This window comes from Heterocephalus glaber, unplaced genomic scaffold (genome assembly GCF_053883595.1).
Source record: "Heterocephalus glaber isolate CG9 unplaced genomic scaffold, H.glaber_assembly_v1.0 deba00000347, whole genome shotgun sequence".
NCBI lineage: Eukaryota > Metazoa > Chordata > Mammalia > Rodentia > Bathyergidae > Heterocephalus > Heterocephalus glaber.
The window spans coordinates 18,887,019-18,909,457 of record NW_028258143.1 but is presented as its reverse complement, the minus strand read 5'-3'; the positions used below and the strand labels follow the sequence as shown (position 1 = coordinate 18,909,457).

The 22,439-nt window shown below is 38.5% G+C and overlaps 1 long non-coding RNA gene across 2 annotated transcripts in view; it reads left to right on the top strand.

Annotated features, from left to right (window-relative positions):
* Positions 1–22,439, top strand: part of LOC106010313 (uncharacterized) — a 100,966-nt gene that overhangs the window by 18,664 nt on the left and 59,863 nt on the right. For both annotated transcript variants that reach the window (XR_015446106.1, XR_001184158.3), the window contains one exon: positions 317–423. This is a non-coding gene — a long non-coding RNA (uncharacterized LOC106010313). The remainder of the gene's footprint in view (positions 1–316; positions 424–22,439) is intronic.

Below are 22,439 nucleotides of genomic sequence, written 5' to 3'. Positions count from 1 at the left end.
ACTTTTCTTTCTTACCTCAGAGGGCATTTTTGTTCCCTAATTCAGAAAGTGAGAGAGACATCAGCTGCACTTGTGTGTGCTCCCTAACAGGCAGAGAGTCTCCAAATTTAATAAGTGTTTCTTGTAGTTAGTCAAGAAAGTAATTAACACCAGGGCACAGAGGGCACCCTCAGCCTCCAACGTCTGGCATCAGGAAAGTCGACTGTTCATCATTAGCACATGATTAAATAATTTATCATGTGAAGGCAGTGCTGGTAGAGTGAATGCTCTTATTTGTATTTATTGCAGGTCTGATTTTGTTCTATTTTTCTTATAGGCCTGGATGGCCAGGGAATAGGCTGCCCACAAGAGGAGGAAGGCACAGGAGGAAGGCCTCTGGTCTGTGTGGGAACAGGAAGAAGAGCAATCAGGTTGGAAAGGAAGGTAAATTTATTTTTATTTTAAAAAATTTTTTAACATTAAGTTTATTGGTACATTTTAGGTATACAATACAGTTACATTCATCATTGGGATCTTGTACCTTTACATAATGTATCTTGGCTCTTATTTTCCCCATTCCCCTGCCCTCCTTTCACCCCCTCCACACTTCCCTATTTACAGAGACTTTGTTTCCATTTTTTCCTTTTCTCATATTTTTTCCTTTTCCTTCTTTCCCTTCCCCTACCCTTCCCACTTCCCCTATCCCTTTGGACCTTTTCTTCCTATTTCACATTATCAATTGATCCTTATTTATACTTTTAGTTTCTCACACCAGAGAAACTATTCGGTATTTACACATGTGTGTCCTATTTATTTCACTTAAGAGTATGGCCTCAATGTGCATCCATTTAGCTATAAATGTCTCTAGTTTCTCATTCTTTATGGCTGAGTACTACTCCATTTTATTCAAACAACCACATCTTCTTTATCCAGTCTCCAGTTGATGGGCAGTTGGGCTGTTTCCAAGCTTTAGCTATTACAAACTGTGCTGCTATAAACATGGGTGTGCATATATCGCTGTGGTATGATTCTTTTAATTCTTTTGGGAAGATACCCAGCAGAGGAATAGCTGGGCCAAATGGGACCACTAGCCCCAGTTCGTTGAGGTATCCCCACACTGATTTCCACAGTGGTTGCACCAGTCTGCACTCCCACCAACAATGGAGAAGGGTTCCTTCTCCCCACAGCCCCACCAGCATTGTTATTGGTTGATTTCTTGATAGCAGTCATTCTTTCTGGGGTGAGGTGGAATCTCAGTGTTGTTTTCATCTGCATCTCTCAAATGAGCAGTGTTGTTGAACATTTTTTCATATGCTTATTTGCTGCTTTTACTTCTTTGTCTGAGAAATGTCTGTTCATTTCAGTTGCTCATTTTTGAATTGGGTCTTTGAATTTGGGGGGGCTGTTTTTTTTTTTTTGGTATCAGGGATTGAACTCAGGACCTTGTGCTTGCAAGGCAGGTGCCAGAACCACTGAGCTAAATCCCCGTCCCAGAGGGGTCTGATCTTTTAAAGTTCTTTATATGTTCTAAATAGTAGTCCTTTGTCTCAGGAACAGCTGATACAATTTTTTCCCCACATTGTAGGATGTCTCTTAGCTCTGTTGGTGGTTTCTCTTGCACTGTAGAAGCTTGTTATTAGATGAGAGCCCAGTTATTGATTCTTTGTGCTAGTTCCATCCTACTGAGGTTTTGTTCATAAAGTCTTTTCCTATGCCAATGTCTTCAAGAGTTCTACCTAACTTACCTTCCAACAAGTTTAGTGTTTCTGTTTTACTATTTAGATCCTTAATCCACTTCAATCTTAATTTAGTGTATGGTGATAGATATGGGTCTAGTTTTAATCTTTGGCAGGTTGAAATCCACTTTTTTCCAACACCATTTATTAAAGAGGCTATCTTTCCTTTCACAGAGATGAGGTGGCTGAGTGTGTCTGGAATTGTTTCTGCATCTTCTAATCTATTCCACTGATCCTTGAGTCTGTTTCTTTGCTAGTACCATGCTGTTATTTTTTTAATCACAGTGGCTTTGTAGTATAGTTTCAATTTGGGGATTGTGATACCCCCTGTCATGTCTCTTTTGCCTAGAATTGCTTTTGCTATTCTAGGTCTCTTCTGGTTCCAAATGAATTTTTGGATTATTTTCTCTAGTTCTGTGAAATATACTGTTGAGATTTCAATTGGCATTGCATTAAATCTATATAACAGTTTTGGAAGTATGGCCATTTTCACTATATTGGTTCTTCCTACCCAGGAACAAGGGATGTCTTTCAATTTTCTTATTTCCTCTTTGATCCTTTTTTTTTTTCATAGTGCTGTAGTTTTCAATGTAGAGGTCTTTTGCTTCCTTCATTAGATTGATTCCTAGATATGTCATTTTTTGGATGCTATTGTACAGGGAATTGTTTCCCTAATTTCTCCTCAGTGTGTCTGTTATTTGTGCACAAGAAGGCTATTGATTTTTGAGTGTTGACCTTGTATCCAGCTACTCTACTGAATCTGTCAATTAAGTTTAGAAGTCTTTTGGTGGAGTGTTTTGGGTCTTCTATGTAGGTAAATTTATTGAGAATAGTGACATGAGGAGACACTTTCATTTCCTTTTTGCCATGTGAAAAATATAGACTGGAAAGATCAAATTTTTTATTTAAGATTATACACCTAGCAAGAAAAGGAATACAGTTTTGCTTAATTTTGATCCTAAATTTAATTTTTTCACCTTAAATCTATTGGCAAAGTTCAAGATTTGTGAGTAATCAGAGTGTTGACAAGATGTAACCAAAAGAGGGAATGTCAAAAGGTGGACCAAAGAAAAAAGATAGTTGCGGCAAATTGTATTTCGTGAAGATGGTCACACTCAAATGATTCCACCTCATTTGATCTTACATGTGAAGTTTTACTTTATCATTGAGAAACAGTCTCTCTCTCCCCTTGAACTCTGGCTTACTTATTCTTGGGACAGGCACTTTGGGAGAAGTCTAATTACCCTGACTCCAGTACTGAGCCACTCTATTGGAGACCCCCACAGAAAAGCAAGTACTTTGAGAAACACTTGAGAACCCAGCTGATCCAACCTCCAGCAATGCAAGTCTCTGCTGAACAGAGATCAGACCTATGAATAAGTGGAATTTCAAAGAGATTTTAAAAGATGACTCCAGCTGTGGCTTTCAAGCTGCCCCAGCTGTCACAGACTGGAGTGGAAGCAAACTCTTCCAGTTGAGGCTGGCCCAGTTTGCAGATCTGTGAGCAAAATACACATCATTGTTGAAGTCACTACATTTTAGGGTAATTTATTATATCATCATACTAATTGCTGAAGTAATTGGAAAAGCAGATAATTTTAGCATCTAAACATCTGAGATCTTAGCATCCAGCTGTATATGTATCGTTTTTATGCAGTCTCAAGCATCGAGTTTTAAATGACCCAAGGAGGCCATATAACTTGTCATATTCTACTATGGAGCCTTTAAAGTGGCTGTCTTCCTATGACTTCTAGGAGTATTCTAGCTATGTAAGATCTTAGCTTTGCACATGTAGAACATCATTGTCAACCCAAACAACATGTTCTAAGGAAAAATTCAGAGTTTGTGTGATGGCACTAGGCTGGAACACCTGGGGGATCTTGCCGGAGTAGTTGATATTTCAGCTAAGTCCTGAAGAATTTTCTTTGGCATGGGATTAGTAAGGTATCTCAATCAAGAGAGGGATTTAGGTAACAGTTAAGGTGACCAAGCTTTGGTAATGTTGTGCTCTAATGGAAGGGCCAATCCAGCCAAGTTGAAGGTCCCAAATATGAGCAGAGACTCGGGGCAGACTTGGGAATTCCTTCCTTTCTCTTTATTGTCTCTGGAGGATTCAAAGAACACCAGGAGCTGGATCCACAGAAGTCTCCTGAAGAAAAATCCATTCTATTTCATTCATTCATTCATTCATTCATCCATCCATCCATTCATTCCACAAGTACTCCCTAAGACTGCAAGAAATGGAAAAACCAATTCCAGTTTTAGACATTAGCAGAGTAGGGAAGTAAAGAAGTCTGAGGATACCGTAATCTTCCAGTTAGGCCCTAGACTATGTCCCTTCCATTGCTCTACAGCTCCTTGTTCTTAAAATTAACTCTTCCTTCTCTAGCCCATTTAATCTCTGCCTCCCTGCTGCCTCTAAATATATGTATCACACCCACAACTAGCATCTTATTTGTTTCTTTTACTGACATTCCCCTTGAACAAATGCATCTGTGAACTAATTTACTTTTTAAAATGACTTCCTTAGATCTGGTTGATCAGCCTTAACCACTGAACCTTTTCATTACCTATGTCAGTGGTGATTGACAAAGATGTTCTTTCTTTCTGCTGCACTTGAGGTGCCAGCCCCTTTCTCTGGAGTACTCCCTCCCAAATCGCCTTTCTATATTCCTGCTGACACAGTCTCTTGTTTTGTGTGCTTGTCTCTGTCTCTTGTGCCACTTCTTTCTTCCCAAATATAAATACTTTCTTTCATTAAGAGACCTCTGCCTTGCCCTTCCTTACACCTTCTCTTCCCCCCAAACCATTCACACTTGCAGTTTAATTGTCAGGTCTAAGTGAACAGTTCAATAACCAAGGTGATAACAATTGCTCTGCTCTCCATGTATTGAACACTAACACATACTAGATTTTCTCATTAAGAACTTTGTACCCATTTAATGAATCCCTGTGAAATTTTTATTATCATCCTTTAAAAGTAAGCAAGTAGAGACTTGTAGAAGTTAAATAACTGATTGGAACAGAGTTTCACCTGACTTTGAAGACAGTGCTCAAAACTCTTACCCAGAATTGACTCTTTCCTCATTCTCCTGAGTACCCACATATCAGCTGTCACTGGACATTGTCACCTGGATGTCCCTTTGTTATATTTAGGCTATTATACTCAAAACTCAATATCTTTCCACAAATTCAGAGTTTCCTCCACATTTGTTTTCAACCATTCTGTTTTCCCATTACCTTTTGTAAAAGTGGCTGCACACTCCATCATAACAAGGACGCACAGAGCAGCCCAACAATGACCACCATCACTGTGGAGCAGGGGGGCAACACCGTGCTGAACTGTGGCTACCACATTTGTGAATCCCAACACCAGCAACTGGACTACAGTTTGTTTGTGCAACTTTAAGAATTTTCACTTAGTGGTTGAAAAGAGAGTAAAAAAGCACAACATGTAACTCGCAAACATGATCATCTTGCCTTTCTGGTGATCCTTTCATCATCGCAAGTCCCACCCCCCCCATTCTTATACCGACCAGAGAAGAATAGCCTATTGTTCTTGCATCATTTATATGGATATTAGAATTGAATTTAACCTTAGAAATTGCTTTGGGATAAGCCCTTTCATTTACAGAAGAGGGAACAGGGGGTTCAGATGGGTGAGGAATCATCAACTCTGTGAGTTTTGCTCTGATGACAGTATTTAACATTGTAAAAATCTCCCTTCCTACCCCACATCCTAGATTCCCTTAACTGTGTTTCCTTTTCTGGCCCAGGAAAGTTCCTGTTTACACCTGCTGTTCTGAAAAATTATTAGTAGCACTTCCTTTCATTCTCAAACCTACCCCAATTTGGAGGTACAAATTATCTGATGACTCTATGCATAGGCCTTAACACCTTCTCACACACTGTATCATTTACTTATTCGTGTATCTGTGTTTTGTGACTTTCCCCCACTTGAGTAGATTTATGAGAAGTTATCGTTTTGTGGATTGCTGTGTCCCCCACAACTAGAGTAGTAAACTTTATGGTTAAGAAAATACTGGTAAGTAAGTTTCTAATTCCCTCCATTCTTTTTCTCTAGCTTTTCCCAAACACTGGGGTCTGGTGGGTGGTGGGTGAAGGGAGGCAAGGAGAGCTGCGTCACACAGAAAGACTACACCTGCAGCATTCTAGAGAGTGAAGGATGGGATGCAGGTGTGTGTGGTTTTCCCAGCACTATAAAATCTGTGTCTCACTCCGTAAGAGATGGTGAGCTATCAGGGGTGTAGAGACAGAATGAGCCACTTTCTAAGAAAACTCTATTTCTTCTTGCTCACTTTCTCCCTTCATCCTTTGACTTCCCACATGTTTTCCTTGCTTACACTTGACCTTGTTTTTGTCTTTCAAGTCCATAATTATGTTTAATTTTCCTGGTTCAGTGTGACATAGGGTCATAAGTTAATCAAAGATAAGGATGCCTTAAGTTATGCTAAGCTTATTGAAGACTGTAATAGTAAAGACTGTAACAGTAAAGTGGGCATTTAGACTTTTTAAAGGACATGAGATCAAAATTAACTCTCCTGATCCTCCATTACCACCCACTCCACTTCGTTTGACCATTGCTGGAAGGCTGCAATTTGTCCTAGCCGGGAACAATGGTTATTTTTGCCAGGAACATATTTTCTGCTTTTATGTTATCCCTGCAGATCAAAAGCTGGAGTGTGGCAGATCACCAGTGGTGTTTCAGACCCACTGCCCCCAACTGCGAGATCATACTTTTTCATTCAGAGTGAAATCATGGAAAGAACCAGAAAGGACTATATTGCTAAAGGTACAGGAAGGAAGTAAACAAATGTCTTATTAAACAGCCTCGGTGCAGCCTCCAGGTGCAGGCTGCCATCCCTGCTGAGGGGGATGGAAATAAAATCCCTGTCATTTTTCACAGGATCCTGGAGATGTTGACTGCTCTGTTGTCTGTCTGTGTTCCTGGGAGCATGGCCACACTTCAGCATTACTGACACTTGTATAATCCATGTGTAACCTTGGCCTGTCCATATTTCTAAAGGCTCCAGAGGGGCCATGAAAATTGGGTTGTTGCAATTAGGGTGGCCCAAGGACCTGAGGCGAGTCTCCAAACAGTGCTTCCAGGATGAAGGATTGACTGGATTCTGGGTATCACAGCACTGGCTCACCAACTTCTGAAGGGACTGGAGCAGGTGGGGTAGAAGGAAAGGCATATTTATTGATTTACTAATATCCACCCAAATACACGTTTCCCCACCCTGTGCCTCTGATAGATCTCCTTATATGCTCTTAACTCATATGATTTTTTACTTCCTGGTCCAGTTCAAATCTCACTTTTTTTCCAAAACACAGAGGCATCTCCTTTATTGCTCTTCTGTTTACGAAGTTTTTTTGTCAATGATGACAAATGGTTTTGGGGTCTGACCTGGAAGGCGATGTGAAATCTTTTTGGGTCAGACTTCTTCTTCCACAGAGATGTGAACAAAGAACTAGATAGATGAAATACCTTGTTAAAATTCTCACAGCTGGGGAGTGTGCACATAGGGACCATCACACAGGGCTTCCATCTTCCAGAAAGCTTTCCTTCATTAAGCCATTCTCAAAAGTGCTAACAGTGTTTAGTTTTTAAATGATCTCATCTCATTATAGACTCAGAGTCACTCTGGGCATAGCTCTGTGTGGCTGCAAGTCTTGATGAAGTTACATTATTTTACCCTTTGTGTGTTTAGCAACACTGTAGTGTTTTGTCTTTCCTTTTAGCGATCTCTGTAATCCTTGTGACAACTACCCATTTTTCACATATTTATTCAAAGATCAAACATCTATTATATATGAGGAAGGTAATACATACAATTATCAGAATGGAAAATAAAGAAGACCAAATTTCTTCACCATTACAGTCTAATATAGAAGGTCCCTCACTTGCAATGGTTTGATTTATAATTTTTCAACTTTATGGTGGTGTGAAAGCAATGTGCATTAAGTAGAAATTATTCTTTAAATTTTGATCTTTCCCAGTATGTTATATGATCCTCTCTCTTCATGCTGCACAGCTCAGTGACTCATGTGGTCACAAAGGAGACAACCAGCACTCTAAGATAAGGTGTTTGTTAAGTTACATCTGCTCAGTTTATTTTTGACTGCTGATATTTTAAATCTATAATGAGATTTTTGGTATAAAACCTGGTTGTAAGTTGAGGCGGATCTATAAATATAAATTAATGCTGAGCTTAATGAAAGCAGGTACCTAAAGGGTATTTGACTACCACAGGATCAGAAAATGCTTTTATTGGTAAGAGTGAAGAGCAAAGGTAAACATTCTAGGCAGGTGAGCAGCTGGGGCATTGGGAGTGAGGGATGAATGTCTGTAGAGGCAGGAAGGGGTGAACATGTCAGGTCCTGAAGACTATTCTAGAGCTTTAATCTTTTTAAATTTTAGATGAACTGTCTTGATATAAGTGAAATGAGTGTGAAGATATAATCAGATTTAATGTTGAAAACAATTCTCTTCTCTCTGTATGGAGGATTGATAAGAGCAAGAAAAGAGTGAAGACCAGGCATCCTGGCAGGGATGGTGATGGCCTGGGCCTGGGTGGTCATGGAGAGAAGTGGCTGAATTCTTTCAGGAAATATTTAGAAGCACAAAGGAATAGGAAGTAGTGATTGATATAAAATAGAAAGAAAATGTCACGGATGACTCACTTGTATTTTCTGGTGTTTTAAAACTTGATGAATGCCTCTCTGACATGAATAACTGGAAAAGTATAGTTTCTGGGAGAGATGACTGTTGTATTGACTTTGGAAATGTTGCATTAGAGATGCTTGTGAGACAGTCAAGTAGAGATGTCATGAAAGGAATTGAATGTTAAGGCTAGAGACGTAAGTTTGGCAGTTAGAAGTATTTAAATATTATTAAAAACCTTGCTAACATAATATAGCCAACAGATCAATTAAGTGAGGAGAAGAGAGGATTCTGCATAAAAACCTTCATCCTCCAAACAGAGGATATAAATGAGACAGAAAGGGCCCACCAGAGTCACAGGAGGTGAGCAGCAGGGATGCAGAATGGAGCCAAGGTTAGGAAGCTGTCAGTAGGGGGGCATCCCCCTGTGCACACCAACAGTCTGCTGAGCCTAATCGAGTGTGTTCTGAAACATTATGCCTTTTGTCCTCTTACAGCAGATTAACTCTCCCTTCTCCTAGCTAAGACTGATTCCTCCTCATGTGCCTTGAGTCCATTCCCTCTCATCTGTTCTTGTTCCTAAAATTGCTATTCGTCTATCATCATTTCCCCCTCTCCACTGGATCATTTTAATAAGTGTGCAAATATGATGCAGTATATTGCATTATTAAGTGCAAAACTCTTTCAGGATTCTCTTTGCTTTCCAGCCACCCCATCCTTCCACCTCTGTTCTTTATTTTCCCTTTATGGCAAGGCGTGTATCTGTCAGAATTAGAGTTCCTGCCATGCTGTATTCTCCTCCCTGACCTCCTTCACGTCTCCTTTGAACACGCTCTAGTCAGGCTTTATCCTGGCACTGCAGTTGCTCTTGTCAAAGCTCCCTGTGACTCCACACTAGAAAATCCAAATACATTCTCAGTTCTCATTTGATTTCACTTGTCCTTCTAAAATACTTCCTTTAGTTAAACCTGGCATCTCCCTCTCCTCTTTTATTCTCAGTCTCTCCCTTATCTTTTTGACCTCTAAATTTTGCAGTACCACAAAGCTTGGTCCTTGAAACTCTTTTCTTTAACTACATTCATTCTCCAAATAATCTTGTTTGGTCCCGTGGTGGCTTTAAACATTATCTAAACACTGATAACCTCTGTGATTTTATATCCCGTTCAGGGTTTTGTGAACTCTATATTTTAAATCAATTTGATAAGTGATTTGCCTTCTTGAAAAATCTACTCATCAAAAATTGATACCACCTCTCATGAAATTTACTTTCCTGGAATCCTTTTTTATTTCAATAAATAAAACTTCTCTGTTTTCCATTTTTAGAGAAAAAAAAACTAGACCTGCATTTGACTCTTTCTTCTCTTCCTCCCACTTCCAATACCCATTCTATCAGCAAATTATGCTGGGTCTCACTTTGAAGTATATCTCAGAATCTGATCACTTCTCATTAAGTGCCCTTTCCTCTGGTCTAAACAATTATTTCCTTCCTGGAAATCATATTGCTACATTCCTCTGCTCTAATTGCTACTATTTCAGTTCTTTAAGGCTTTGTTCATATTATGTACATAAGAGCAATTTCATTCTTTAATCTGAACATTTTTTGTGTCCTTCAACTTCCTTATTATATTTCATACCCATTACACCTGACATATATTTGTTTTATTTGATTATTGTCTATCTTCCACCCTAGCATTAAAATACTTATATCAGAGATTTTGTTGATTTTGTTTACTGAAATGCACAGTATCTAGGATAGTAGAAGGTACCTAATAAAGAATCATTAAATATTACTTGAATAATCGAATGAAATCCTGCAGTAATTTCACTTACGAAAAGCTCATTATATTAAATTACATGTATCACACTAGTGTCTTTAGTAAGGGGTATTTCTGTTGAGGTCAGGGATGAGTGCTTGATGAGAAAACAGAAAGTAAGGACAGACAACTCTTTCAAGAACTTTGAAGTTGAGCGAGACAGAAAAGGTGACATTAGAGCAGAATATGGAGCCAAAAGTAGTTCTTTCAAAAAAAGTTGGGGTAGACATAAGGGTATTTGAATGTTGATGAGTCAGATCCAGTGTAGAATGCTGTTGTAATTATATCTGAAAGAGAGAGACAAATAAACAATGGTGGAATTATCTCAGAAAGAAGGGCGGGCATGCTGTCTGAAGTCCAGGTAGGGATGATTGGTCTCTGAGAAGAGAAAAGGAACAGATACAGTTAAGGCTGGAAGTCCTGGGCTTGAGGCTTCTTTCTTTATGGAGTAGATGGTGGTGTTTTCTTCTGAGGGTGAGAGGGCAGGTGTAGTAAAGTGGAGAGTACTTGATTTGAGGGAACTGGAGAACATGCATAACAGTCATTATGAAGTGTGGGAGTGTGTGCTCACCAGGGCAGAGTAGCTGTACTGCCATGCAGAGTGGCATTTAAAGGACCCATTTCAATTTGGTCAAGGTGAATTTATAAAAGCATAATCTATTTTGTTATTTTTAGTATCGCTCAGTTGTGCCAGTAATAGTGTGTAGCAAATAGAGTTAGAGGAGTGTTAAGGAGATGGTCACTGGAGATGGAGCAGTCAAGGGATTGAAAAGTGATCATGAAAAGTTTGGGTGTTTTATATGTTATTCATATATTAAGATATGTGGAGTCCAGGATGATGTATATATGGGTATGTGTATCATTTCTTTTTTTTTTTTGGTACTGGGGATCAAACTCGGGACCTTGTGCTTTTGAGGCAGGCGGTGGCACCACTGGCCCAATCATTTCTCTCTTGTATCCTCTTTCTACTTAAGTTGTTGTCCACTCCATCATCATTATCTCATCTTCATTGGATCATTTTTCTAAGCATACAATCTCAGACCCAGATCTTGCACTATAGTCTAAAAGCACAATGGCCTGCTGATTTTATTGTTTTAGTTTTTAATAATGAGAAAATACCACACTATTGGTTAGAATGAAAACTTGGATATGGCTAAGGTTGTATTCACTTTGATTTCTCTTGAACTAGAAGGATAAACTTTGTCTGAAATTAGCATAGCCATTCTTGCATTTTTTCCAGGATTCATTGTGTGAAATATTGTTTTACATCATTTAATTTTTAATTTGTCAATTTCTTTTTGGATTAAATATTTTCTTCTGTACAGCATACTTTTGGATTTGGTTTTTTTGAACCATTCCGTCAATTGAGACTGCTCATATTGAAAGTTATTACTGAAAGGTATAGGCTTATTCCTGTCATTGTATTAATTTTCTCCTGCTGATTTCCTTTTATCCTCTTTCTGCTTAGCTGATCACCCTACCTGGTATATTCATTCTATTTGATTTATTGGCATTGTTGGCATAATTGTCTCTTTCCAGAATATCCTTGAGAATTTTTTGTAGTTCTGGTTTGGTGATCATGAATATCTTGAGGTACTCTTTGGCAAATAAATACCTTATTTCTCCATTAATTTGAAAAGATAGTTTTGCAGGATATATCAGTGTGGGTTGGAGGTTGTTGCTTTTTAGGGCTTTACCTTTAGGTGTGACTTGTTGCTTTTCTGTGACAGCTTTTTTTATATTATTAATTTTATTGGTACATTTTAGATGTACAATATGATGACATTCATCATTGGTAATTTGCACCTTTACATAATCTATCTTGGTTCTTATTGTTTTCCTCATTCCCCTGCCCTCCCTTCAAGGCCTCCATCCCTCTCTATGTACAAAGGCTTTGATTTCATTTTTTTCACTTTTTCATATTAATTCCATTCTCTTCTTTCCTTTCCCTTACGCCTCCCACTTTCCCTTCCCCTTTGCCCCCTTTCTTCCTATTTCACATTACCTATTATACGTTTTAGTCCTTATTTACACTTTCAGTTTCTCACACCAGAGAAACTATTTGGTATTTACACATATGTGTCCTATTTATTTCACTTAAGAGTATCAACTCAATGTGCATCCATTTAGCTATAAATGTCCCTAATTTCTCATTCTTTATGGCTGAGTAGTACTCCATTTTATATAAAAAAAAATTTCCTTATCCAGTCTCCAGTTGATGGGCAATTGGGCTGTTTCCAAGTTTTAGCTATCACAAACTGTGCTGCTATGAACATGGGTGCACATATATCACTGTGGTATGACTCTTAATTCTTTGGGGAAGATACCCAGCAGGGGAATAGCTGGGTCAAATGGGGCTTCCAATCCTAGTTCTTTGAGGTATCTCTATACATATTTCCACAGTGGTTGCACCAGTCTACACTCCCACCAGCAATGGAGCAGGGTTCTTCTTTCCTCACAGTCCCACCAGGATTTGTTATTGTTTGATTTCATGATAGCAGCCATTCTTTCTGGGTGAGGTGGAATCTCAGCATTGTTTTCATTTGCATCTCTCAAATGACAAGCGATGTTGAACATGTTTTCATATGTTTATTTGGTATTTCTGCTTATTTGTCGGAGAAATATCTATTCATTTCAGATGCCCATTTTTGGATTGAATCCTTAAATTTGTGGTGGGTCTGATTTTTCTCAGTTCTTTATCCTAGATAGTAGACCTTTGTCTGAGCAACTGCTGGTTAAATTTTTTTCCCACATTGTGGGTTGTCTCTTCACACTGTTCGTGGTTTCTCTTGTTGTGCAGAAGCTTTTTAATAAGATGAGATCCCACTTGTTGATTGTTTGTGCTAGTTTATGGGCAACTGAGATTTTGTTCATAAAATCTTTTCCTACACCACTGTCTTCCAGAGTTCTACCTAACCTCTCTCTCAGCTGGTTTAGTGTTTCGGTTTTAATATTTAGATTAATCCATTTTGATTTTAACTTAGTGCATTGTGAGAGATATAGGTCTAGTTTTAATCTTTGGCAAGTTGAAATCCAGTTTTTCCTGCTCCATTTATTAAAGAGGCTATCTTTCCTCCAGTAAGGGTGTTTGGTTCCTTTATCGAAGATGAGGTAGCTGAGCGTGTCTCGAGTTGTTTCTGCATCGTCTAATCTGCTACCCTGGTCCTCTTGTCTGTTTCTTTGCCAGTACCATGCTGTTTTTATCACAGTAGCTTGGTTCTATAGTTTGAGGTTAGGGATTGTCATAACCCCTACCTTGTATTTATTGCCTAGAATTGCTTTTGCGATTCTAGGCCTCTTTTTGTTCCAAATGAATTTTTGGATTGTTTTCTCAAGGTCTATGAAGTATACTGCTGGAATTTCAATTGGGATTGCATTGAATCTATATAGCAGTTCTGGAAGTGTGACCATTTTTGCTATGTAGGTTCTTCCTACCCAAGAGCAAGGGATGTCTTTCCATTTTCTGATATTCTCTTCAATCTCTTTTTTCAGAGTGCTATAGTTTTCAGAGTAGAGTTCTTTTTTTTTGGTTAGGATTTCTAAGTGTTTCAATTTTTTGGATGCTATTGTGAAAGGAATTGTTTGCCCCATTTCTTTCTTAGTGAGTCTGTTGTTCATGTAGAGGAAAGTATTGATTTTTGTGTGTTGACCTTGTAACCAGCTACTTGACTGAATTTGGTTATTAAGTCTAGAAGACTTTTGATGGAGTTCCTGGGGTTTTCTATATAGAGTATCATGTTATCTGCAAATAATAACAATTTGACTTCTTCATTTCCTATCTTTATTCCTTTTATTTTTTTCTCTTGTCTAATTGCCATGGCTAATGTTTCCAGAACTATATTGAACAAGAGTGGTGATAGTTGATATCCATGTCTTGCTCCTGTCTTTAGTGTTTTTGACTATTTGGTATGATATTGGCTGTTGGTTTTTTGTAAATGGCTTTTGTCAGATTGAGGTAGAGACCATGTATTCCACCTTTTTGTAGGGTTTTTACCATAAATGCATGTTGAATTTTGTCAAATGCTTTTTCTACATCTATTGAGATGATCATATGGTTTTTGTCCTTGGCTCTATTGATATAGTGTGTTACATTGATTGATTTGCATATGTTGAACCATCCCTGCATCACTGGGATGAATCCCACTTGGTCAGGGTGTTTGATCTTCTTGATGATCTTCTGAATTCTATTTACCAGTATCTTACTAAGGATTTTTGCATCTATGTTCATTAGTGAGATTGGCCTACAGGTCTCTTTTTCCCTTGGGTCTTTCTCTGCTTTGGGGATCAAGGTGATGCTTGCTTTCAGGAATGAATTTGGCAGTATTACCTCCCTTTTTAATTTCATTGAAGAGTTTAAACAATAATGGTGATATGTCCCTTGCTAAATGTCTTGTACAATTCAGCAGTGAAGTCATCAAGGCCAGGGCTTTTTTTTAATTGGTAAGTTTTTAATTACATTTTCAATTTCATTGATTGATATTGGGTTTTGTAGAAATTTTAGTTCTTCTTCGTTCAACTTTGGTAATTCATACTTATCTAGGAATCTGCCCATTTCTTCTGTGTTTTCCACTTTATTGGGATATAGGTTCTCAAAGTAGGTATTGATGATCCTCTGGGTTTGTGATGGGTCTATAGTGATTTCATCCTTTTCATTCCTAACTGCATGGATTTGGGCCTTTTCTTTCCTTTTTCTGACAAGGTTGGCTAAGTGTGTGTCAATTTTGTTTACTCTTTCGAAGAACCAACTCTTGGCTTCATTGATTTTTTTGTATCATTCTCTTAGTCTCCATTGCATTGATTTTTGCTCTTATCTTTATAATTTCCTCCCTTGTATGAGCTTTGGGTTTGTCCTGCTCTTCTTTTTCTAGATGCTTGAGGTTCAGTATCAAGTTGTTTAATTGAGCTAGTTCTGTTTTCCTAATATGAGTCTTCACTGGTATGAATTTCCCTCATAAGACTGCTTTCATTGTGTCCCATAGATTCCGATATGTTTTATTGTCATTGTCATTTAATTGAAGGAACTGTCTGATTTCTTCTTTAATTTTCTCTGTGACTCATTGGTAATTCGGAAGTGTGTTGTTCAATTTCCATGTGTTTATGAAATTTTTTGTGGTTTCTTTTGCTGTGGGTCTCCAACTTCATCTCACTATGGTCTGATAATATATAAGGGATAACTTCAATTCCTTTGCACTTACTTAAACATGTTCTATGTGTGAATATGTGGCTTATTTTGGAGAATGACCCCTGTGCAGCTGAAAAGAATATGTATTCTGATTTTGTGGGGTGAAACACTCTGTAAACATCTGTTAAGTTCATTTGTTCAAGAGTTCGATTGAGTTCTAGTATTTCATTACTTATTTTTAGTCTAGTTGATCTATTTGTGACATTGGGGCACTGAGGTCCCCCACTACTATTATATTAGTCCTCATTTGATTTTCTTGTCCGTTAGTATTTGTTTTATATAGTTGTGCACACAAGTGTTTGGTGCATATATGTTTATGATTGTCATCTCTTCCTCTTGGATTATTCCCTTTACAAGGATGTAGTGTCCTTTTTTGTCTCTCTTAATCAGTGTTGGTTAGAAATCCACTTAATCTGCAAAGAGGATGGCTACTCCTGCTTTTTTTCAGGTTCCTGTTGCATGGAGTATTGTTTTCCACCCTTTAACTTTCAGTCTATGAGTTTCTTTTTGAATTAAGTGTGTTTCTTGTATGCAGCATATTGTTGGATCTTGCTTCTTGACCCATTCTGCCAGTCTATTTCTTTTGATTGGTGAATTGAAACCATTAACATTGATGGTTTTAATTGATACGTATTGACTTATCATTGTTATACTTTTTCTTTTTGTTGGATTCTCCCCTTTTGCATTTAATTTCTTGTCATGCCACATGGATTCATTCTGCTGGGCTTCCTGCAGTTGTGATCCTCATTGTCTTTTCCTGGGATGTTGTATAAAATATTTTGGAGTTCTGGTTTGGTATTCATGATGTTCCTAAAGGTGCTCTTTGTCATGAAAGAATCTTATTTCTCCATCAATTTTGAAAGATAGTTTTCCAGGGTACATCAATCTAGGTTGGAGGCTGTTTTCCTTTAGGGCTTGAAATATGTCACTCCAAGTTCTTCTTGCCTAAAGGGTTTCCACTGAGAAGTCTGCTGCGATTCTGATGGGCTTTCCTTTATATGTGATTTGTTTCTTTTCTCTGATTGTAGAAGTTTACTCTTCTGTTGGGTTTCTGGAATCTTAACTATTGTATGCTTATGTGTAGATTTTTTTGATCAAGGCTAATTGGAGTCCTGTATGCTTCACTTATCTGTATGTCAAGTTCTTTTCCCTTGCTTGGGAAGTTTTCTGCCATCACTTCTGTGAACAGTTTTTTTTTTAATGCCATTTGCACTCTTTCCTGTTTCTTCATTGACTCCAATCTGTCTTATGTTATTCTTCTTTGCATTGTCTAGCAGCTGCTGGATTGATTTCTCGTGGTTCCTTACTATTTTAAAGAGATTTTTTTTCCTGGTCACTAATTGCAATCTAACCTTCTCTATCTGAAATCCTGTCCTCACATTGGCTCATTCTGCTGTGTAAACTTTCAGTGGAGTTTTTAATCTCCTGGAAATCTGTTTGCATCTGTTTTATGGATTCCATTTGTTTCCTATGTTGTGATTTCATTATGTTCCTCAGCCCCTCTATTTTTTCATGTGTGTCCACTCTAGATTTTTTAATCATGTCTTGCACTATGGGCACGATCTCTGCTGTTATTCAGAAATTATTTCTGATTTCACTTTTTCGAGATCCTCTTTTGTTACCAGATCAGGGAGTCCAGGTTGTTGAGTATCAGATTGTTCCATCTTGTTTCCCTTTGGTGTTGCTTTAGGTGGTCTGAAAGTCTGGTTTTGAGGCTTGTTTATGTATCTTCTCATTTCTTTCTTTTTTTTTTTTTTATCTTCTCATTTCAACAGATGCAGCCTGCTGTGTCTTTGTTCAGGCAACTTTTTGCTCACCCAGTGGTCTTTAATTCTCAGCAAGCCACTGAGCAACCTTTTCTTTGCTTCTCACCAGTGTACCAATTCCTGAGTTCAGAATGGTGGCCTTCTAGGTCCCTGAGCTGACCTGTTGTATTGGAGGGCTTCTTGCTGGGGTCTGTGCATTCTTGGGATGGTATCTAGTCATGCCTCTGGCTACAGCCTTCCATCCTTATGTAGCTGTTGTCTCAGAGGGCTTTTGGCTGGGAGGCGTGTATTCCAGACCTTGTTGTCTGAGCAGACTACTGGCTAGGGTCTCCATGCACTTAAGATGATATTGGGGCCAGCGTCGGGCTGTTGCTTGTGCACTTGTGCAGCTCTTTTCTGGGCAGCCCTTTGGGTTTGGCCTGTGTGTCCAAGACACTCAGGTTGGGGTGAGGCCCTGGCTGGGATCTGCCTGTAGCCATGCCAGTCTGGTCCATACCTCTGCTCCACAGGGAGGGGACTTCTGAGACTTTCTGTTTAGAGGTGCTGGAGTCTTTGAATGAGTAACTGAGCTGGTTTGTAGAAGGAAAACTGCTTGCTCCCTTAACCATACAGTTTTCTCCAGAGTTTCTATGTCCAGAAGACTAGCACTCCTCCACCCATGATCACAAATGTGACCACTTGTGTTTTTTAAAAAATGGGTCTGTGACAGCTTTTAAGATTCTGTTCCTTTGTTGAACCTCTGGGATTTTGAGTATGATGTGCTGTGGAGAGTTTTTTTTTTTTTTATTGTGACTATTTGGGATTGTATATGCCTCATTTGTCTGTATGTTTAATTTTTCCCTATATTTGGAACGTTTTTTGCTATTATTCCTCTAAATGGGTTTTTATGCCATTGTGCTGTTCTGAGTTTTTCACTTTATTCCAGCTAATCTTAGATTCATCTCTTTGCATCATCTAGTAGCTGTTGAACCCATTTTTCAGATTCTCTTGTTTTTAGGGTATCTATAAATACTTGGTCTCTGAGAGCAGCCCTGTCTTCTAGTTCTGACACTCTATCCTCACATTGGCTTCTTTTGATGATCATAGTTTTAATATAATTTTTAATCTCCTGGGTTTCTGTTTGAAACCTTTCTTGCATTCCAAGTCTTTGCTAAATTTGTTATTCAAATTTTATATCATTTTATTTGGCTTAGGTAGCTTTTTATTGGTGTCTTCTGTAAGGTCTCTGATTTTTTTAATCATAGCCATTGTCTGTTTAATTATATCTTCTGTGACCCCTCCAATCATCTTATTGATCTGTTTTTTAATATCCTCTTTTAGCCCTTCGAATAATTCAGCTGTCTGGCTTTTTTGCCTTCCTCACCTTCAATGCTTCATAGCTTGACTTTGAGGTAGTTGGGTGTTTTGGGAGGCATTTTGTTGCTTTTTCTTCTCATGTTTCTATTTTTTAGTTTGTTTCTTTTGTGTTTTTATTTGTAGTGAGGTTTGTGGGCACTTATACTGGAAACATCTTTTTTCTAGTATGGAGATCTCTTTGGTTAATGTCTGCTTTTCAGTGATGCACTCGGGTGTGGCTAAGTACAGTCCTTTGCTTCTATTCCAAGAGCTGACCACCTCTGTTAGTTTGGGAGGGGAGGTTGCAGCTTAGCACCCAATTCTTCCTGAATGGACCACACTATTATTAATAACAGAAATGTAATCTGAATATTACAGAGAAAACCTATTAATAGCAACAACTATGCGATCCTGGCAATAGCAAGAAAATCAGCAACAAAAATATTATCCAAAACAACTGGATCTTGATATAACATAAGAAGTAATAATGTACCATCCTTAATCATAGAAAAGAGATATATAATTATAGTATAAACACTAACCCAAACTAAACATTAACATACAGTAACTATTAATGTGACAGTTATACTTCCCTAATAATAGACAATTCAACAGTAATAACATACAGTTAACTATCTAAAGATTAATAAAGGTTTATGGTTATATTAGTAAAGATATAGGGGTTTGGGAACAGGAGAAAGAAAGAAAAAAATTTGAAAAATTAAACAATGGGAAATGAGGGGAAGAGAAAAGTAAGACAAAGGATCCTATGAAGGAATAGAAGGATATTTATAGAATTAGATAAGGGTGACAGAGAACAAACAAGAAAAAGAAGATAACAGAAAAAGGGAGAAAAAAGAAAAATATGGAAAATAAAAAGAAAAGATTAAGAGGAACAAATACAAGGAACAAAGGAAGAAAAAGAGAAAAAGAAAAAGAAAGAAAAAAAGGAGAATGGAAAATTACCCAAACTCCATTAAACAAATGAAGACAGTGGCTGGGGGCAGGGGTGGGGGGCAACGAAAATGAGACCAAAAATTTCTCTGTATTTTGAGTGGTTTATTTCAAGGGTCTATAGTTTTTGAATCCAGCAAGTTATAGTTGTCTCCACCAAGGTTTAGCACCTGTGGGTTTGTGACATGCCCTCTCCTCCCATTCCAGAGGCCCCTCTTTTTACACCAGGCTGTGGCAATGTCCACACTGAGGTGTGTCTGTTCTCATGCAGTAGATGGAGAAGACAGCAGGGCAAGGGTTCAAATAATTAATGCCAGCACTTTCAGACCTAGTCATTTCTACACACAACAGAAGCCAGCCTGGCTTCTCACTGTGGAGAGTGCTGTCCATGTCATTCTCAGCCCAAGCTTAAGGTTCTTAGGGGCTCTCTGTGTAGCCCACTCCTAGTCTGTGACTATCTCCCATGGCTTTCTCTCTCCCAGTAAGTGTGGGAGGGTTATACTGGGAATAAAGTGGAGTTATTTTTAGTTTTTTTGAGTCCCAGATTTCAATAATCATTCCCTTCCCCAAATAGCCCCTGATCAAGAACTCACTGGCAACATGGTGGGCATCTCACTAGATTCCCTCTCTGGCTGTTGCACAGTGTTAGAAGAATGGGCCCTGCCTGCCATTTCTCTCAGGAGCCAACAGTCCTGAACACTCATCTTGCATTTGGTGGGCAGCATCCTCTTCCAGAAAGCTGGTGTGAGTTTCCAGATGATTTCATTCTTTTCTCTGCATTTTGGTCCATTTCTTCAACTTCTCTGTGGCTTCTAATTTTTCTGTCAGTTTCTTCCCTATATCTGGAAATTTATTTCTTCTTTTCTCTTTGCCAAGTTGTTATTTCCAGGTGTCTGGATTCCAGATCTCAGGGTGGAGGTGGGGTAAATTTTGCTGCTAATCACTACTCTGCTTTTTTCTCTCCTTATTTTTGTAGCTTTAGTCTAAAGGTATCTAGACTAAATGGATCTAGTCTAAATATATCTAATCAGAGAAAATAGGAGATACATGAGTCAATGGAGACAGACACAATGATAAAAATAATGGTGATGGAGAAGATGGAAATTGGAATGTTTTCATCATTGTTTCATCAGATCATGGGACACACAACAAAGACAGCTCTCAAAACAGAGACATCCCTCTTTTAACAACCATTTGGGTTAAAAGAATTCTCTCTGACTTTAGGAGAATTATTTATAATTGTTTGTTACTTATCTCATAGATCTTCATTTCTTTTGGGTCAATTAAGGTAGCATTATTTGCTTCTTTTGTTGATGTCATAGTTCCATGATGTTTTACAATCCTGTGTCTTTAGGTTAATGCATACACATTTGAGGAAATGATCACCTCTTCTGGCCTTTGCTAGTGTTTTTGATGATGACAGACCGGCACTACTTCATCCATTCTGGGATTCTGGATGAGTCCACTAATAGCAACTCTGGACAGGCACTCCTTGGTGTCAGGTTGTAGAGTTGAGATGAGATCACTTCCTGGGCTCTTGGGTCAAGTGACATTGCTGGCTCCATTTTGTGGTCCATTGTGACTACTGGCTGAACTCCACCTTCAAGTGTAGCTGCTAGCTGGACTCTGTAATTAGCTCTGATCTGGCAGGTTTGCAAGGTGTTTTCTTTGGCTGGGCTATGCTGTTGTTGAAATATGGAGCTGGGTAATGTTATGTGTTGGGCTCTAAGGCAGGGCAAGGTCTCTGAGATTGCTGCTCAGCCACACAGGTGGGCAGGATCAGAAGCTGCATTAAGGCTTACCTCTGAGTCTGGGGTAGGCTTAAGAAGAGGACTGAGGCTTGGATTTATTTGGGGCCAGATGCTCTTTCTGTGGTGTTTTAGTCAGCTTTCCTGTTACTAGGATACAATACCCTATCCCCAAATTAAAGGAAGAGAGGTTTAATTTTGCTCCCAACTTCAGCAGATTGAGTCCACATTTGGCTAGCACCAAGGCAGATACATCATGGTGGAAGGGCAGCCAGGAAGCAGATCAAGGGAACAGCATCAGAGGAAGGGGAAAGAGACCAAATGTAGATTCCAGTCACATCTCTGACCCACTGTGACAGACCCAGAAGTGGGTTTTACTGATCTCTTGGCAGATCCCCAGCCAATCAAGTTGATAATCCACCTCAACTGTCACACACGGATCATGGATGAACTGTGGTTTCCTTCTGGCCAGCAAAAGACTTAATCAGGTTTTGCCTATTTTGAATTGGATTGTTCTAAACTAAAATACTTTCTTTTTTCTACACTAGTTAGAACATTCACTGTTTTATTTCATCTGAGTAGGGGTCAGCTTTGTGATGGAAAAGTCACTAATATGTCAGGCCTTTTTTGGCAAGTGATGGGCCTTTAGATATTTCCTCTTTTCCTGGTGCTGGAAAATAAGCAATATAATTTGGCTGCTTTGGGAAATGATTTATCTGAGGCAGGGCTGGTACCCAGCATAGTATGAATGAATGTTCTCATTAAGAGTTGGGGACAGGTTCAATATGCTTATTGGTCCAGTAAGGACCTTTATTTCCCTTATATTTGGAGGGATAAAAGTATTAACACCCGCTGCTTTCAGCAAAATTTCTGATTAAAATTAATTTGGTCATTTAAAAAGTCTTCTGGGGAAAAGAACAAAATATACACAATCCAGCCTATACACATATGCTCAAATGCACATACATATACACAGATTTAACACTTCACCATACACATACAATTGTCATACATCACCCTTCACAGCACATATAACCCTTCACAACAAATGTGTTTTTAGTATACAATTAGCTTTTGTGCATAAATAGATAAACCTAGACACAATCATACAGATGTCTTCACATCCACAGTCATGCTTAAGCACATTTGCTAATACAAAACTCACATGTTTAATACAACAGCAGTATATGAAATGTTCACTAATTTCTGTGTGGTTATATTGTATTGCAGGTTCAGG